Raw genomic sequence first — 19985 nt, forward strand, 5'->3', positions numbered from 1 at the left:
AATATTGCATTTGTAGCTCCACTGTTGACTTCTATCCATATTTTCATGTGTTTCTCCCATTCTATCTTTAAATAAATAAGATTAGACTTTAATTACAACACTAAAAAAATCTTCAGACAATCTCAATTAATTTTTAACTAACTATTACTGTGTAGAATATTTTTCTTTAAAATTCCTAAAAAGACTTCGCTTTCTTTTTTTTTCTTTCTTTCTTTTTTCTCCCTTAAAAAATCATTTTCCGGGTATAAGAAATGTAAATGAAGGATATTGTTAAAATGTAAATTCTTACTCAATACTGCATATTTCAAAGTTTTAATGTTGATTTTTTTTTTCCCTTTCTCTTACTCCTTCTACACATTATCCTTACTTTTTCTGTTATTTTAATGAAGGTTTTTAAAAGTATATATTTAAGGGTTCTCCAGAACTCAGCAGGATTCATTGACTATATTTGAACCCTCATACATTTTTGAACTGGCTTGTACTTAACAGTGACATCAAAGTAGCAGTGACATCAAAAATATTTATATGAAGCTGAGACTCAGCAGAAGAGCTGCCATCTTTTAAATAAAAGACCAGATATCAAAGTATTCCTCCACAGTATCCTGAATTCTGGATGTGACAACATTCAAACCTTTTACAAAGCCTATTACGTGAGCAATATTAGCTACTGTACTACATTGTGAACAACAATTTGTATAGCATCCTAACTAAAGTAATGATTCCACCTGCTCTCTAACATATATTTGTATAAACACCTGATGTGATATCATTTCCTTTGCACTGATCTGTCCAATAGAATATAACTGCGGAAACAGGCTTTTTCCAGTCTCTGTTTCTAATGGTAGCTGTGGTAGATTTCTGCTGTCTTTTTCAAGCCAATTTCATCATTTCATTCCTCTGAAAATGAAAAGCAGGATCATCTACCTGGAATTCTCCAGCCTAATCTTAGGATAAATTTGTTGTCAGACTTGAGCTTATTTTTATCTGTTACTGCAGAAAAAAAGAATTGGAGACTTAGAGTTTGGTTCATCTGGCAGAATATCTATAGACAAACTAAATAGCTCAGTTCCTTTTCTATGGAGATAAACAGACCTTACTTAGTGAAATACAGCTTAGGCTGAAGTACACAGATGGTCTTCAAAGTTTTTCCCGAAGAGGATGGTCAGGCTCTGGAACTGGCTCACCAGGGTAGTGAACATGGCCTCAACTTGCCAGAGTTCATGGAGAGTCTCACAAATCCTCTCAGACATTAGGTTTGAATTCTGAGTGTTTGTGTGGAGCCAGAAGTTGGATTCAGTGATCTTTTTGGGACCCTTCCAACCTGGGATATTCTATGAGAAACAAGGGTATTTACTTTCAGCTTACTGTAAATGATTAATTTAAAATGAAGTTGAAGCACCTCTCCATCATTGGGCCAAAAAAAAAAAAAAAAAAAAAAAAAAAGAAAGAAAAAGAATCCTCAAAGCCCACCTTTTCCTGAATGCTGCCAAAACCGTAGTTCCTTTACTCTGTAGTACTGTCATCTAGCTCAAAGAACAGTGCTTCAGAATGGCATAGTTGAGCTGGATCAGACTCTGTCTCAATTACAACCTGTTACTCAACTGCCTCTCTGCCCACTTGGAATGGGTTAATACATGTTAGTATATTTCTCCTTTCTTGTGGGTAAAGAAGGGAGATTAGGAGTGATGTGAATCCCTGCTGGAATGTAGCAAAAATATCAGAAAGTGGAATAAATTTGATTTATACTCTCATCATTATTTGAAGAGACAGATACACAAAACCTGCCAGAATTAATCATTTGCTTCCTAACTAGCCTTGGTCAACCTGAGAAGCCTACGGCTACTGTTGCTCTAATTCTGCATAAGGAATAGATCTATATACCTATTTGCATGCAAACTGGCCTTTCAAATCACTGTAGTTTTTACCTACATGACAAAAGGGAACTGATCTGATGGTTTATTGACCCAGTCCCAAATGGCAGGGTAAAAATCTTTCATGGCCAAGCCTGTGAATTATCTCTCATTTCTCCCTGGATTAACAATTATTTTTCCTTGGATTTAGAAATCACATTTACAGATTTGATTTCAAGCCATTCTCCATCATATCCGAAAAACTTGCTGTCAGACAAAACCCTGGTGACTGGAAAAATGGAAATATCACTCCCATAATCAAGAAAGGAAAAAGGAAGACCGTGGAACTACAGGCTGCTGAGCCTCAGGTTGTGCTTAAGATCACAGAATCATAGAGTTATAGAATGGTTTGGCTTGGAAGGGACCTTAGAGGCCATTTTTTTCAAAACTCCTCACCATGGGCAAGGACCCTTCCTCTAGGCCAGGCTGCTCAAAGGCTGTTTGAGCCTGGCTTTAAAGTCCTCCAGGGGGAGGGCACCCATAGCTTCTCTGGGCATCTGCTTCCAGTGTCTCACCATCTTCACAGTAAAGAATTTCTTCCTAATATCTAGTCTAAATCTACATTCTTCCCTTCAAAGCCATTTCTTCTCATCCTGTCACCACATACCCTTATAAAAAGTCCCTCCCCAGCTTTCCCATAGGCCCACTTTGGCTACTGGAAGTCCCCCATAAGGTCCATCCACAGCCCTTTCTTCTCCAGGATGAGCAACTCCAACCTAACCTCATAAGGGAGGTGCTTCAGCCCTCTGTCCATCTTCGTGGCCCACCTCTAGTCCTACTCCAGCAGCTTAACATCTTTGTATTGGAGGCCCCAGAACTCGATGCAGGTAGAATCTCATGAGAGCAGAGTAGAGGGGCAGAATCACCTCCCTTGAACTGCATGTCACACTTCTCTTTTCCTTCTGGACTGCGAGATCGCATTGCTGGCTCATATTGTCAGACTGTCACTCTGCTGCGATCTATCACACAGAAACAAAATGAAATACTGGTGGGAAGGTTCAACCAACTTCTGTTGTCATGGGCCAGCATAATAAAATAGGAGGCATTACTTTTGGATCAGCCCACATAGTTTAGGCTGGAGCACAGATCTCTCCTACTGCAGACCACATGGATGGAGCTTACCTCCCTGTTAAAAACAGCATAAACTTTCATAGTTTCAGTTTTAATGTCATGTTTTTCTGAGGATGATGTATTTTAAATGTCTTGATTTCTGTTTAATATGAAATATTCTATTTGAAATTTTTGAATGTTTTTCAGTCATATTAATTAACTCAAGGACTCTTACCTGCATTTTCACGTTAGTCAAAACAAAGGTAACCAAGTGTAACAGTGTTCTGAATGACTGTTGTAAAGTATTCTGTCATTCCACTGGTAATGTAAAATATCTCTAGTTACTTTTCTTTATTTCTCTTTTTCTCTTTTTCCCCATCACTGTTACATTAAGTCTATAAAGAGAGTGGGAAAAGGAAACCGGTAAGTCTAGATTCTGTTTCTGACAATTTTACTCCTAAAATTCAAATGTCTTTTTCTCAAAATTCAGTGTATACTTTACTCAGAATATCAGCATTTCTTCTTCCTTGATTCTGTTCATGAAAACAAAAGAACAAGAAAGATCACAGTGATTCTTGTGATCCCTTTTTTTTTTTTTTTTTTTTTTTTTTTTGCTAACAGACTAATCGATTTTAGACAAATACTCAAAGATAGTAAACTAACTAGCCAATATTTCCTACAAACCATTCCTTAATATCCTATAAAGCTTTTATTTGCATTACTGGATGAGCTTTTCATAGTTTTATTAACAATAGTTTTCTGTGGAAAAATGCTGAATGAAAGTACAAGGCATATTCCTTCAAATACTATGTCAGATTTTTTTAAAGTACATAATTTTTGCCTGAAGATTTATCAGTTTGTGGGATTCTAATTAAACTTGATATTGCTGCAACAATTTTGGAAGACTCCCCATTTTTTCTTCTCTTTCTAACTTAGTGTATGCATTACTACCATGAAGCACACCAATAATCTGTATGAGCAACATTTTGAAGTACAAGTAGGACAGCTTAAATCTATAGAACTATTTTCTTACTAAATTAAATGTTTATGTGTATTTTTGGACCTTGAATTTTGTGTTCAGTATCAAGCAATATCAAATCATCTGTAGAGATACAATCAGACTCTGCCCGTATGATCCACTCCAACTTTGATGAGTAGTTCAAACAGAGGTGAGTAATGATCAAACTCCGTAGATTTTTTTTCTCCTTTATTCAGAGAAAAGGAGGAAATGGATTATCTCTTCAAATAGTGTCATATAACTTCGTCAGTTATTAGTCCAAGGAATATGAAGGTGATGCATAATAAATTTAAGACTTCCTGAATTATGTACTGAAAACAAACTATTTAGAAGCAAGAAATGTGACTGCTGTTAGGACGGGTCCAGTATCCAAAACAGAGTGATATTTTTGACCTGCTAGATTTGCTAGATTCTTCTGCAGTGTAGATAACTGAAATGAGGTATGTTCCCTTTATAATCAAAGAAAAGAAATTGGTGTTTTCATGACAAAATTGATTAAACTAATTTTGGTGTGACATTAGTCATTCTCAGGACTTTACTGTTTTAGCACAATTATCATCGCTGGGATAGCTACCTCAGATGTAGATATCTCAAATACAGATAGCTGACATTTGGTGAAATAAACCCCTTAACAACTTTTCATTTGTTGTCCATGTAAAGTGGCATGTCCTTGAGGCAACAGAATTAGTTTTTACCAATAAGGCAATGCAGTGTTTAAACAAGGAGGATCTGAAGGATACCTGCTCACAGTGGAGGCGGGCGGGGTTGTGACTCAATGATCTTTAAGTCCTTTCCACCACAAGACATTCTATTATTCTATGATTCTATGACTTTTAGAAGTATGCTCATTATAAGAGCCTGCCACAATGGCACATGGCACTCCTAGGGGACAGCTAACAAGTCATCTATTTACATCTCTCAGAGGAACATATCTGAGGATTTATAACAACTGTAAAATTGAAATGCTTAGCTAAAAGAGGCTTCTTTTTAAAAAGAAGAAAACAATGTGTTATCAGGTCAACCATAAGGCAATTGATTTGACCACAACAGAGATTAAAATGTAAGATTCTTTTAAGAAAGGCAGATTGTATCAGATGAGCATCTCTTGTGCCTAGAAAGTGCATGGTTTTCTGGACAATAAATGAAAAGCATTTGTTACAGTGCTAGAGAGGCAAATACTAATCAAGCCATGAAAGATGAGGTACAGACAAGAACTGATACAAAATGAAGTAGTGGAGCTCAGAGTTGTGCTGAAAGAAACATTGAATACAAAGTCATTTAATATCACTGGCAGAGAGAAGTTCTCTGCAAATATAAAGATAAATATAACAGAGCAAGATATATAAAGACAACTCTGGCACCAGAATAAAACTTGTAAATATCCTCTAGTTGGAAAGATGAATGCTTTCTAACTTTCAGAAATCCTAATATCTGGAGCTTTTTGAAAGATATAAGATGTATAAAGATAATACTTTAATATATAGTTTGATATGCTCTAGAAAAGGATTTTATAGTGTGACTAATTTTGGTAGTAGGATATTGGCCTCTTAGTCCTGTGGAGTTCCCAAGCTTTGGGGAAACTTGTGGATTAAGGCTTTTACTTCTGTTTGTGTATTAAATATAATTATTTAAATTAACTTGTCTTGAAATTACAGCATTCTAATTAGAAGTGTAAGTATTCTATAATTCACTTCCTACTGGAATTAAATGGTTAATATTTGCAATTATATTTATGTTGTACAAAAATGCTTCTTTTATTTCTGTTAATTCAACAGGGTTTTGCTGCATTCTCTCAGGGCAGAAAATAAAACAGTAGAAAAAAAAATAGTTGACATTTCTTACACTAACTCTTCAGGAATTCTTCTCCTTTAAACGTTACTCTTAAATAGGTTGCTGTTAAATCCAAATCAAAATTAAAAAGAAAAAGAAAACGCCTGCATTTTATAAATGGGTTGTTGAAGTTTGTGCAACAACTGATAGTGAAGGGACTTCATGACCTATAAACAAAATAATATACAAAATAAGCTTCTTGATGATATCTTCTTTACATTAAGGTGGGATAAAAAGACAGTCCTTATGTTAATATTCTCATTGTGAACATATTAATACATTGATAGTTATAAATAAAACATCATTTCTCCTTTATTTACAGAAATGACACTGATTCATTAGAACTGCCCAGTGTTTAAGATCTGCGTCATGTCAGGACATAAATAATCCAGGAGATTTCTGGACAAAATAGGAAGTTTTTATCTACAGGAGCTGGTGACACAGACCAAGGGTCGCACCCTGTTAAGTCTGTCATGCATGAATAAGGAAAAAGTGCTTAGCAATTTCAAGATCAGTAGCAGACTTTTCTACAGTGATCGTGAGGTGGTGGAATTTCAGACCCTAATAGAAATGAAGCAGGATTGTAGCAGAATAATAGTCCTGAAATTCTATAATCAGGCTTCTCCAGAAAACTTGTAAGCTGTAGGCTATGAGAGCCTGCTTTGAGGGGCCCAGTGCATCCCATTGACACCGAAGGAAAACTTTTTCGTAAGACAAGGTCTCTTCTTAATACACAGTCAGTTAACTGTCATGGCCATACCCAAACTGAGCAGATAAACCCAGAGTTAGCTCAAAATAAATTAGTCAAAGAGGGTGTAGAGGCATAGAGGCATTGCTTAAACATACAGGCTTAAGGTTAGCAAAAACCAGCTCAGCTGGATTTGAAATAAGTTATGAATAGAAAGGATAGCAACAGGTGTTAAAAGAGGCCTGAAAGAACATCACAGATCATGAATCTCCAACCTCCCTGCTGCAAGCAGAGCCACCAACCTCCACAATTAATACTAGACCAGACTGCTGCCCAGGGCCCCATCCAATCTGGACTTGAACACCTCTAGGGATGTGGCATCCACAACCTCTCTGGGCAGCCTGTACCAGCACCTCGCCACTCTCAAAGTAAAGAACTTCTCCTGTCATCCAACCTAAATCTTCCCTCCTTCAACTTAAAACCATTTCCCCTTGTCCTGCTATTATCTACCCTTTCAAAGAGTTGATTCCCCTTCTGTTTGTAGGTAATGGAAGGCTGCAATGAGGTCACAGAATCACAGAATGGCCTGGGTTGGAAGGAACCTCAAGGATCATGGATCTCCAACCCCCCTGCCACATGCAGGGCCACCAATCTCCCCATTTAACACTAGACCAGGCTGCCCAGAGCCCCATCCAATCTGGCCTTGAAAACCTCCAGGGACGGAGCATCCACAACCACTCTGGGCAGCCTATTCCACTATCTCACCATTCTCTCTGTAAAGAATTTCCACCTGACATCCAATCTAAATCTCCCCTCCCTCAACTTAAAACCATTTCTCATTGTCCTGCAATTGTCAACCCTTTCAAAGAGTTGATTCCCCTCCTGTTTTTTTTTTGCGGAAAGGTCACCCCGCAGCCTTCTTGTCTCCATGCTGAACAAGCCCAGCTCCCTCAGCCTGTCTTCATGAAGGAGGTTCTCCAGCCCTAGGATCATCCTTGTGGCCCTCCTCTGGCCCCTCTCCAACAGCTCTCTGTTTTTCTTTTATTGGGAGCTCCAGACCTGGACACAGTATTTCAGATGGAGCCTCACAAGGGCAGAGTAGAGAGGGACAATCATCTCCCTGTACCTGCTGGCCACCCCTCTTCTGATGGAGACCAGGATACCATTTGCTTTCTGAGCTGCAGGAGCACACTGGTAAGTCATGTTAAGTTTTTCATCCATCGGTACCCCCAGGTCCTTTTGTGCAGGACTGCTCTCAAGGACTGCTCCTTCTAGTCTGTGAAATCAGAAAACAAGAAGTGTAAAGGGGGTGGCTGTATCTGGGCAGTTTGCTGGTCAGTATTCTCGCTTCGCTGAGGCTTGTGCCTTATCAAAAGCAAGAAGTTCTTACAGTATAGGTAGTGAGGCACTGGAACTAATCGCCCAGAGAGGTGATGGATGCCCCATCCTTTGAGGCGTTCAAGGTCAGGTTGGACGGGGCTCTGGGCAGCCTTAGCTAGCTGTAGGTGTCTCTGTTCATTGCAGGGGAGTTGGACCTTTAAGGATCACTTCCAACTTAGATGATTCTATGAATCTGTGATTCTGCAATCGTGTCATTAAACCCTGTATTCTCATTAAATTCCTAATTGTAACTATGTTTCATATGCATGAATTTTGTATTCTGGTGTGCTTGTGTGAAATATATGTGAAAGCCAAAAGTATCAGGAAAAGCCCACAAAGCAGAGGAAAAAATTCTCACTTGGCTACTGGGCAGAGAGGGTTTGTACTGAACAAACCCACATCAGGCATGTACATTCCAGTAATGACTTTCATTCCTGATCAGATGGAGAAGAGGTGAACAACTGAGCCAACCCTGTTCATGTTTCTATAAGTACTGTTTGTGTTTAGATGGATGTCAACATAGGTAATATTTTCTGTCTACTTTGGTCTTCATGGCCATATGCACATGTGTGAGTACTGTGTGTGCATGTGCCTGTATAATCAAGATGTTATAATCGCAATATAATTGTTTAATCAACAGATATCAAGATGTTGTCATCACAATATAATCAAGAGAATCAAGCAAGGCTGACAATAATCACAAAAGAGAATAAGCAGAAGAGCTTACCCTTCAGCTGAGCTCACCAGAAGACACCAAGAGAGGGGATCTCCAGAAGAGATCCTTCCCCTCTGGTAGCCAGCTCTTAAATAGGTCTAGGAGGGGTGGAGCCTGGCTCCACCCCTTCCAGCAGCACAGGTGAATTGCCTTCACCTGTGCTCCTCTGGCTGGCTCATGGCTCGCCTCAGGTGATCAATCAGAGGTTCAGGCCGTGACTCAGCAGTTCCCATACAGTGCCCTTTAAGAATATGTGCTCAATCCTGATACTACTTGCATTTGAGGACATATGAATGACAGCATTCTTGCATCTTTTGGTGCCGGAGCAGAACAACCCCTTATGTATATGCCTCTTCTCCCCAGGGTTTGATATGTGCCTAATGAAGCTGTTTATTATACCTTCTTTGTCTTAGTGTATTTTCTTATGGCCTCCAACTCCAGTTTGTGAAGGAACTTAAGGATTTGAAGTTGTTCTCAATATCATTGTAGGAGAAACCTGACAAAGAGATCACTCAAATAAACTTGACTAATGGAGAGCTATGTAAAGAGATGATACATAATTGCAGCCAAGTGTACTAAGAGGCTTAAATAATGTCATCACAAGACCATTCTGTTCCCTTTGAAAGTCTGCTGCAATAAAAGGATTTTCCTAATGACTGCAAATATATATATATATGTATAAATAATAAAAAAAAATATCTTGAAGTCTTCTTCATGAAGGTAGTGATTAAGTAAAGGCTGGTGAGATCAGTCAATGCCTGGAAAGATTATGGAGCAAATTCCCCTAGAAATCATGTTGAGGCACATGAAGAATGGAATGTTTGGCAATTGTCAGGGTAGACTTAAAAAAACAGCATGTCTGAGTGTGTCTAGACTGGCGAATACCAGAAGGTACCTAATGCCTATTTTCTACTAGATGTGGAGTTGTTATAGAGAAAGGAATAAGAGCCAAATTTTGCTTATAAGTATATGATGAAAGAATGTGTCAACTATCAGCAGATGCAGAAGGAAAATTTCCATGGGATATAAGGAGAAAAAATATCATAGAATCATAGAATCTTTAGAGTTGGAAGAGACCTTTAAAAGTCATCTAGTTCAACTCGCCTGCAATCAGTGGGCACATCTACACATTGCTCAGAGCCTGCTCCAGCCCAGCCTTGAAAGTCTCCAGGCATTTAGCACATCTCTGGTCAACCTGTTCCAGTGCCTCACCACCCCCACTGTAAAAGACTTTTTCCTTATACCTAACCTAAATCTACCCTCTTTGAGCTTGAAACCATTTCCCCTTTTTTTTTACCACCACAGATCCTACTAAAGAATGTCCCCTTCTTTCCTGTAGTTTGATATCCCCTTTAGATACCGAAAGGCTGCTCTTCTTTAGGCTGAACAGCCCCATGTCTCATAACCTCACAGTAGAAGTGTTCCATACCTTGGATGATTTCTGTGGCCCTTCGCTGGATGTGCTCCACAATGGGGACATGTACAGATAGTGTTCCAGGTAAGGCCTCACCACTGCTGGACAGAGGGGCAAGATCACATCCTTTGCATTGCTGGCCACACTTCTTTTGTTGCAGCCCAGAATATAGTTGACTTTCTGGGCTGTGAAGGCACATTGCTGGCTCATGTCTAGCTTCCATCCACCAGTACTCTCAGCTTCTTTTTGGTATGGCTGTACTCCATTCTTACATGCCCCATCTTGTATTGGTAATGAGGGTTGCTTCAACGTAGGTGCAAGACCTTGCACTTGGATTTATTGAACCTCATGAGGATCTCTTATGTCCACTGATCAATTCTGTCTCTCTGGATGTCATCCCATTCCTTGGGCATGTTGACCACGACACACAGCTTGGTGTCATTAGCTAACTTGCTGAAAGTACACTCAACCCCATTCCCAATGTCACTACTAATAAAGATTTTAAAGAGTATCAGTCCCTGCATCTTCACAAAAAGGATATTAAGCATAGAAAAAATTGCTGAGAGAGACTGTGGAGGATATTATGAATACTGTTTGTGATCCTCAGTGTGTGATTTGTTAAGGCCCTAAGCAATTTGAACTAGTCTCAAGACTGGTCATGGCTTGAGCAATTTCCAGAGGTTTTCCCTTTTTTAAAGCAAAGCCTTGGAAGACCTGCTGACACCCACATGATTCATCTACTATGTATATGAAGTCCTATCTTACTTTTTAGTATTTCATTTAGCTTAGCAAATAAATATGACATTCAAAATGTCTTCATTTCTACTTCTGTGATAACTAAGTTTACCTTAGAGGATCTTTGTGTCCACACATCCTTAATGATGTTGCCTAGGGTCATTGCCATACTGTTCTTAGGTCAAGTCTAAACTGTGATTTTGGCAGAAAAAGACATTATATGCCATGATTTATCTCTTGCTTTGGGAGAAGAATAAACACTCACAGATCTCTACTAACTGCTTTGCATATCCTAAGGTAAGCAATGTGCTGTGCTGTCACACTAAGAACATCTCAGGGGCAAAGTCATTCCCACCCAGGAGCGACATAGGAGCAGCTGTGCAAAGCCTGCTGTTCCTAATCCATTGTTCACTGAAGTGTAGTCCATTTGCTAAAGAAATGCACATAGTAGTGCTGATGTTCATGGCAAGCATCATATTCCCAGAACAATTTCTTGCAGCAGGAAATCTCATGAGAAAATAGGGCTTAGAAAAATACTTTTACATAAGGGCTTGCTATGAACTAGAGCCTGCTGCCACATACGCATCAAATCAGCTGGCTGAAAGACACTTCAGTATGCTGAGCTACTGGCTCCTAGAGAGGAGAATGTCCAGCACACCGAAGAGTTTGGTCTTACCACGTGGCTTCAAAACATAAATATTTTTATATTCTAGGAGGGACCTATCAGTATGTGACTTCGTTAGTAAAAACTATAAAAAACTTATCAAACCTCTATCACAAAAAAAAAACAAAAACTGAAACATATGGACACAAACATAAACAAACAAAAAGAAAAAGGAAAAGGAAAAGGAAAAGGAAAAGGAAAAGGAAAAGAAAAAGAAAAAGAAAAAGAAAAAGAAAAAGAAAAAGAAAAAGAAAAAGAAAAAGAAAAAGAAAAAGAAAAAGAAAAAGAAAAAGAAAAAGAAAAAGAAAAAGAAAAAGAAAAAGAAAAAGAAAAAGAAAAAGAAAAAGAAAAAGAAGAAAAAGAAAAAGAAAAAGAAAAAGAAAAAGAAAAAGAAAAAGAAAAAGAAAAAGAAAAAGAAAAAGAAAAAGAAAAAAGAAAAAGAAAAAGAAAAAGAAAAAGAAAAAGAAAAAGAAAAAAAAAGCACCAGAAACAAGAACAAATATCTTAAAAATACCTTAATTTATGCAAGATTATCATGATCTTAATTGTAACTTCAACGCACTGTGCTGCTCTGGTCCTGTGTTGATTTTTAATACTCTTGGGTCAGAATTTTCTTCTGTTTTTTGTATGCGTTCTACACACATAAGGCACTTTTATAAACCTTTAAATGCAATGCAGAGCTAGTTTCTTCTGTCAAGAGTTTTATCACATTCGTCAAGGATGGCTGACTCTCACTTCATATTTCCTTTCAGTTGTTGTAGGTTTCAAACTGTGTCAATCTCATTTGTGTTATCACTTAGTTAGATAAATATAAATAAAAATTTATGTGTTAACAAGGTCAGAATTTTCCCAGTTCTTTTCCTGGTAATGTCCTACCCAGGTTGTTTTTGGACTGACAACACTATTTGAATCTCATTGGTATATGATGCACTTTGAAATTTGTATTGAGGAAAACTAAGAATTTCTGTCTTCGTCTTGGACTGCAGATTTGAATGAAGAGTGATACACATGAATGAACTACCTAGGGATGTTAACCTGTAAGTATCGAATTCTAGCATGTTCTGAATTCAAATAGAGGATGTATTTTTTTTACCACACCTAAAATACCCCAGAAATACAGAATATGACAATATTTTGCTGCTGCATTTAACCCAGGACTTACGTACAGTTAGAAAAGATCTCTAACACTGCAATTTGTTCTTGATACCTTTAAGATTTGAATGTGTCAAGCAAAGTCATTGGAGCAAAGTTAGATATTATTCTTCATGACACAGAACTGAAACGTATACTTTCTTTGGTAGAGCTGTTTTGTTCTGTGGTAATGGACCCCTCATTGTCTTCCAGAGAAGTTACACCTAGAGGATTAGCAGAATTAGTCCATGAAGGTACAGGCTTTCAGATACATTGTTTTTGTCAAAGTAACAGATAAAGAGACTTAAAAGTGTAAGTAACAGGTGGGAAAACTACACACTTTCTTCATATATTAAAAAAAAAAAAAAAAAAAAAAAAAAAAAAAAAATTGTTCTCTCTTCCAAAGAAGCAATGAAATATTTCAAAGATTTACTTCATTTTCAATTTAAATTTTTTTGAAGCTTCTTGCATTACCAAGCAAAGTGAAAGGAGGGAGAGAGTAAGGGATAAAAATTCATCCTAAGTCACATTCTGACCTTGAAAAGAGATGCTTTGTGAAAACAATGAAAACAAGCTCCCATAAGAACAGTCAACATCAAAGGGATTGCAGTGAAAAAGGCTACCTTTGAAATCAGATTGGTACCTGAAACATCTCGTGAAAAAAAATTGGGAAGAGATTTTTTACAGTCATCATCCTGTTTTCTTTTACACATAGAAGATAGCTTCAATTAAAAAAATGCTGAGAAGTCAAAAGGTAATTATTGAACACAACTGAAGGGTTATTGGCTTTAGTATTTCAGCATATAAAGGAATACTGCTTTTGAGAATGTAGTAAGAGTCTTCTTTGCCTCCCTCTTTCTTCCCTCATCTCTGCTTCTCTTCTCTCTCACTTCCCCCTCTTTTTAACTCTTTCCTTCCCCCTTCCCTTCCTTTTCCTACAGGTTGCAAACTGTGAACACAAATTTGTACACAATGGTATGTTCAAAGTGAAAGCTGCAAGAGGAAGGACAACAGTAAGCTCTAGGTCTTTCCACATTTTTGTGTTTCTTTTTTTCTGCCCCTAATGTTTTCCAAAAAGAGGCAGCTCAACTTTGGGTCATAGAAAGTTCGGAACTATTTAAATTGCTTCTGTAAGGAACAAAAGATAAATGCACCCAAACACAGAATAAAACTAAAAAAAAATGTTTCACATTTGGCTAGCTACAGTAAGGGCTCTGCAATTTGTGAGATAACAGTTGCATAAGTATTACCAGGGCAGAAGGCTCCTGGTCAAAGTTCCTTGTGTAGATGTACTTTGTGTTTCAGACCTATGCTTATGTAGCCCATTAACAGTGATTAAAGATAAATGCATTAAGCACATGTGTATCAGTTTCTGCTGCTTTTCAGTGAGGTAATAAATGTAATAGATTCATGGAAATTGATGAGTAAAGAGATTAAAGGCCAAGTGAAGGGAATTATGAACTTGCATTAGTTAAAATTTTATGTGAAAATATTTATTGCCATGTAATGGACTGCATTAGCAATTTTATTATTATTTTTTTGAATGAGACAAATGTACAATTTAATGCCAAGACAACAAAACAGAATAACTGTTTTCTGTAAGACTGAATGTTCATCTTCATATATTTGTTTCAGTTCTTCTAGAGTTTGTTTTGTCTCAATGTTCTCTGTTTATCTTTCTATGTTAAAGAAATCCATTCTCCACTGTTTTCTGGTTGCCCCTTTCCAGGTGAAAATATCAATCATGACCATAATTTTGATACAAGAATATCAAAGTATTATTTTTTATTTTTTTCACTGAGCATGAACAACAAATTTGTTGCTATTTTTTCACTGTTTAATCACTTCTCTTTGAATCAACAGATTCTGTAAAATAAAGTAGTCTATCCCTGCTACATTTGCAGCATATCCTCAGAAAAAAAGGATACAGCAGAATATTATTATTAAACACTGGATGTCTGTTTATGGATTAGAAGTACATCTAAACATTAAAGCAAATATCAATCAGTAAATAACTAAAATTCTTTGAATGGTTCAGATGCTGAATTGTCTGACACCATTCAAGACAACCCTAGTGTGACAGATTTAACAAGCAGGTTTCAAACATATTTTTAAGCACTAAATTGCCTTTCCTCTCATTTGCATAATGTAAAAATACACATTAATGTTCTTCTAAAATACTAACCAGCTTTTCATAACATACAGATACTGTCTTCAGGAGATGATAATCAAAGCTCGTATGTTTGAATTTAATTATAAAATCAAAATACAAACTGATTCTTGTTAACATTACCAGAATTTTTCAGTGGCTTGTGGTTCTAATGGCATAGGTGGCCAATAAATGTAATTTTATGATGAAAAGCTTGTAAAAATAATTTGAATTGTCCCTATTACTATGAACCAGAGTTCAGTCTTGCATCCTAATGGACGAATCAAAATGTCTGTTAACATTACTGGAACTAGAATTTCACCTAATGGCTTCAAGATGTGAATAAAAATGTCATATCAGTAAAAAGAAATCCATGCATTTCTCCTACAGTAATTAAAAAGATTTTTTTAAGAAACCTTCATTAGGTTAACTATAAACAAAAATAAAAAATAAAAAATAAAAAATAAAAAATAAAAAAAGAAACAAAACTCCGATTTTAGAAAGAAATATAAGAAGATAATAGTATAGTTACTACAGATCTGCTTTCTTGTAAATCACTGAAGTAGCAACATTGGCTCTATTTCTGAATGAACACTGTCTCATGAGCATGAATAATTATAAAATAGTCCCACTTATTTGAGGAGTTGTTAGCTTATTCAAATCTATGAAAGATTATAGTCTGAAAGCAGTCCAACTAATTACATTGCTTAAAATTAAATAAATACCTTCCAAAATAAAGACAAATTTTAGTTCATTTCATATAAGGCCTTGTAAAAAAACAATTTGTTTGAAATAATCAATGAATTCTGATAAGCAAAAATTTACAATAAAAATAAATGTCAGACTAGTGAAGAACACAAAACTATAGAACATGAAATTTACATGGTAAGGATGTTTCTAGCAAATAAGGCACGAGCCTGCCTTGAATGAGAAGTACTACTATTTGTCTCTATTTCTGATAGCTGTCTATCATGTAATCAAGAAAATATTTTTTCCAGTTCCTTCCTTCCTTCCTTCCTTCCTTCCTTCCTTCCTTCCTTCCTTCCTTCCTTCCTTCCTTCCTTCCTTCCTTCCTTCCTTCCTTCCTTCCTTCCTTCCTTCCTTCCTTCCTTCCTTCCTTCCTTCCTTCCTTCCTTCCTTCCTTCCTTCCTTCCTTCCTTCCTTCCTTCCTTCCTTCCTTCCTTCCTTCCTTCCTTCCTTCCTTCCTTCCTTCCTTCCTTCCTTCCTTCCTTCCTTCCTTCCTTCCTTCCTTCCTTCCTTCCTTCCTTCCTTCCTTCCCAGAATCACAGAATTGTAGGGGTTGGAAGGGACCTCCAGAGATCGAGTCCAACCCCCCTGTCAAAGCAGGTTTCCTGCATTCTTTCTACATTCCTTCCTAGGAGGAAGAAAAATGCAGGTTCCCTGCATTTTCTTTCTACATTCCTTCCTACATTCTTCCTCTCTCTCCCTCTCTCTCTCTCTTTTTTTCTCCTTATAATCTATATAGAATATTACATCTTGATATTATCTCTTTCTTACATTATCTACAGACCTATTCTCAGCTGGGACCTCTAGGTGATACTGTAATACCAGATGATGTTAATAACTTCAGCATCTTGCAACAATTATAAGGCAGCTGAGGAAAGAAAAGTAAAAGTTTTCTTTCTTCAATTCTTTTGGTATTATATCTTTCATACAAAACTAAATTTTTTTCCTTTAAATTAAAAGTGCTGACACAGCTGAAGTGAAGAAGAAATGACTCCTAGTGGTGTTCTGTGAGAAGACAAGAGATAATAGGCGCAAATTGAAATATGAGTAATTTGTTTTAAGAAGAAATTAAAAAGCAAAAACAGAAACATTTTTCATTGCACATGTGGTAAAACACAGGAACAGGTTCTCTGAGATACTGTGGGGAATAGATAATATCCTGGGCAACCTATTGTAGCTAGCCTTGCTTTGACAAGAGTATGTGATTTCCTTCAGGGATACATTCCTATCTTAGTCATTCAGTGCTTATGTGATTCTTCTGGGGGTATTTTTGTCTTAAAAGTTAATCTAAACTTTTATTATTTCTATTCAAGTTATACTATAGACATTTTCAGATGGGTATCGAGACTTTCCAAAGACCACCCTTGCACTCTACATATTTCAGGCACAAAAAAAATTAATTGTATCACTGGGCAATTTTTTCCATAGTTATTTATCTTGACATTCCATTCAGGTTACAGTAAGTGTATTAATTTCTCATCTGAATGCAACAAGCAAGGGAAACTTGTGACACTTTCGTCTTCAGGAATAAAAAGCCCTTCAGCATTTGACAACTTCATCTGAGTTCCTCTTGAAGGTCTTTCACTAATAAGACTTCACCACTTCACACTTCTGCAAGGTCTCACGTGTAATAATCTTGTCTATTACACTGTTATTCTATCAGTAAATCAACGCACTTAAATAAATTTATTAATCTGTATTTTAAAAATTCTGGCAACACTTCTCAATTTGAAGCACCTATCCAGGCACTATAATGTACTATAAATCATTTTAGTTCTTGAATATGCAATTTTTCTATTTTCTCCTTTTAGGTAATTTCCATTATTTTATTTGTGGTTTTGCTTTAAACACAAACTTTCATCATTAATTTGTTTAAGTTTCTACAACAATAATCCAAAGTGACTTTTAAACCTCTGCAAAGATTGAGACGGCATGTTGGGAAATAGTACCCAGATTTCCTCATGTATCATTTAAGACTTACTTATTCTCAATTTAGAAGCAGAAAATTCAGAGGTTTTCACTGAATGAATGCCAGAACAAATTATTCATATAACTGTGTGCAAGAGCTTTGGTTATGCTGAAAAAGAGACTTCATGAGTCCTTTTCTGTTTTTTATTTTGTACTAATATAAAAAGCTTTCAAATCTACCCATTCAAACTCTGCTGGTTACAAAGGCCAAGAAGACTACCAAGAAAATGGAAAAATCTTCACTACTTTTGGAACTAAGTTCAAGACTGGCCCAGATGCTATCATATATACATATATAATTTTTTTTTCTTTCTTTCTTTCTTTCTTTCTTTTTTTCTTTTTTTTTTTTTTTTTCATTTAGGAACGATGAATTAATCACAAGAATCACAAGAATCACAAGAATCACAAGGTTGGAAACGACCAATAAGATCATCCAGTCCAACCGTCTCCTCATCACCATTGCCACCACTAGCACTAAACCACATCACGCAGCACGTCATCCAGACGCGTCTTGAACACTGCCAGGGACGGTGACTCCACCACCTCCCTGGGCAGCCATTCCAGTGCCTGACTACTCTCTGAGAGAAGAAGTTCTTCCTTATGTCCAACCTGAACCTCCTCTGATATAACTTGCGGCCATTGCCCCGTGTCCTGCTTGTTGCCTGGGAGAAGAGGCCAAATCCCTCTTCACCACAACCTCCCTTCAGGAGGTTGTGCAATGAGGTCTCCCCTGAGCCTCCTCTTCTCCAGACTAAACAATCCCAGCTCCCTCAGCCGCTCCTCATAAGGTTTGTGCTCCAGACCCCTCACCAGTTTTGTTGCCCTTCTCTGAACACGCTCCAGGATCTCAACATCTTTCCTGTAGTGAGGGGCCCAAAACTGAACACAATACTCGAGATGCGGCCTCACCAGTGCTGAGTACAGGGGGATGATGACCTCCCTGCTTCTGCTGGCCACACTATTTCTGATGCAGGCCAGGATGCTGTTGGCCCTCTTGGCCACCTGAGCACACTGTCGGCTCATGTTCAGCCGAGCATCAACCAACACCCCCAGGTCCTTCTCTTCTTCACACTCATCCAGCCACTCATCCCCAAGCCTGTAACGCTGCATGGGGTTGTTATGGCCAAAATGGAGGACCTGACACTTGGTCTTGTTGAACCTCATCCCATTCACCTCAGCCCAGTGGTTCAGCCTGTCTAAATCCCTCTGAAGGGCCTCCCTACCCTCAGGCAGATCAACACCACCTCCCAGCTTGGTATCATCTGCAAACTTGCTGAGGGTACACTCAATCCCCTCATCCAGGTCATCAATAAAGATATTAAACAAGGTCGGCCCCAGTACCGACCCTGGGGGACACCACTTGAAACGGGTCGCCAGCTGGACTTCACTCCATTCACCACGACCCGCTGGGCACGGCCCTCTAACCAGTTCCTTACCCAAAGAAGTGTGTATCTGTTCAGACCACGGGCAACCAGTTTCCCCAGCAGAAGCCTGTGAGGGACCGTGTCAAAGGCTTTGCTGAAGTCTAGGAAGACTACATCAACAGCCCTTCCCTCATCTATCAGACTAGTCACCCAGTCGTAGAAAGAGATGAGGTTGGTGTTAACCAGTTAACACTCCACAAAAGCCAGCAAAGATTCATCCCAGTTGACAGCAGAGTTAGCACATGAATTTTATCTGTCTCTACTGGAAAAGGACTTTATTTTGAGAACAGGATATTCTTGAGTGTAACCAGCTTGTCAATCACAGTGAATGGTTGAAACAAGATAAGTAAATTGTGAGGGTGAGCAATGGGTTTAGTCCATTTTTAGACATGAAGCAAACTTGAGTGGTTTCGATAAGAATTAAGTGTTGTCTATCCAGTTCTATAACTGACCATGTTCAAAGTTATTTGGAGATGCTACTACTGCGATGCATTATAGCCTTGCTGAAATCTGTTTTCCCCCAGGTACTGCCAACTTGCTCCAAAGCCATACAGAGAGTAGAGAAATCAATTATTTAAGGGTGCTGAAAGTATACCAAGCCAGTTTCAATATTATTTCACCATAATTTATCAGCAATTTATCATACAACTACAGGAAGGAGTTTGTGGTTGTATAAGTGCTAGTTTCTTTTCTCTGTTGACAAGTGATATGACGCAAAGCAATGGCCTCAAGTTACAACAGGGGAAGTTTAGATTGGTTATGAGGAAGAATTTCTTCATGAAAAGTGTGGTTGGGCATTGGAACAGATAGTGGCAGTGTTCTCGTGTATTTGAGACATATGGATATGGCATTAAGGGTTGTGGTTTTGTAATGGACTTTGTAGTGCTAGGTTGACAGTTGGACTTGATTTAAAGAGTGTTTTCCAACCTATTGCGATGATTCTGTACCAGATAAAAGGTATTTTCCATCTTCATTCTCCACAGTTAAATTATATTTTTGCACCTCTTGTACAATTTGATTTCTGTGGCAGCTCCCTATTGTCTTTCTCTAATCTAGAGAACAAATATAATTATTTATTCTTTTAATTATTTCTGAGGTCCCTTTCTTCAAATGCTGCTTGCTTGAGGCTTCTCGGGAAAAGTGAAGGCTGTAGTCTCTAAAG

Source organism: Tetrao urogallus, assembly GCF_951394365.1.
Source record: "Tetrao urogallus genome assembly, chromosome: 3".
NCBI classification, from domain to species: Eukaryota; Metazoa; Chordata; class Aves; order Galliformes; family Phasianidae; genus Tetrao; species Tetrao urogallus.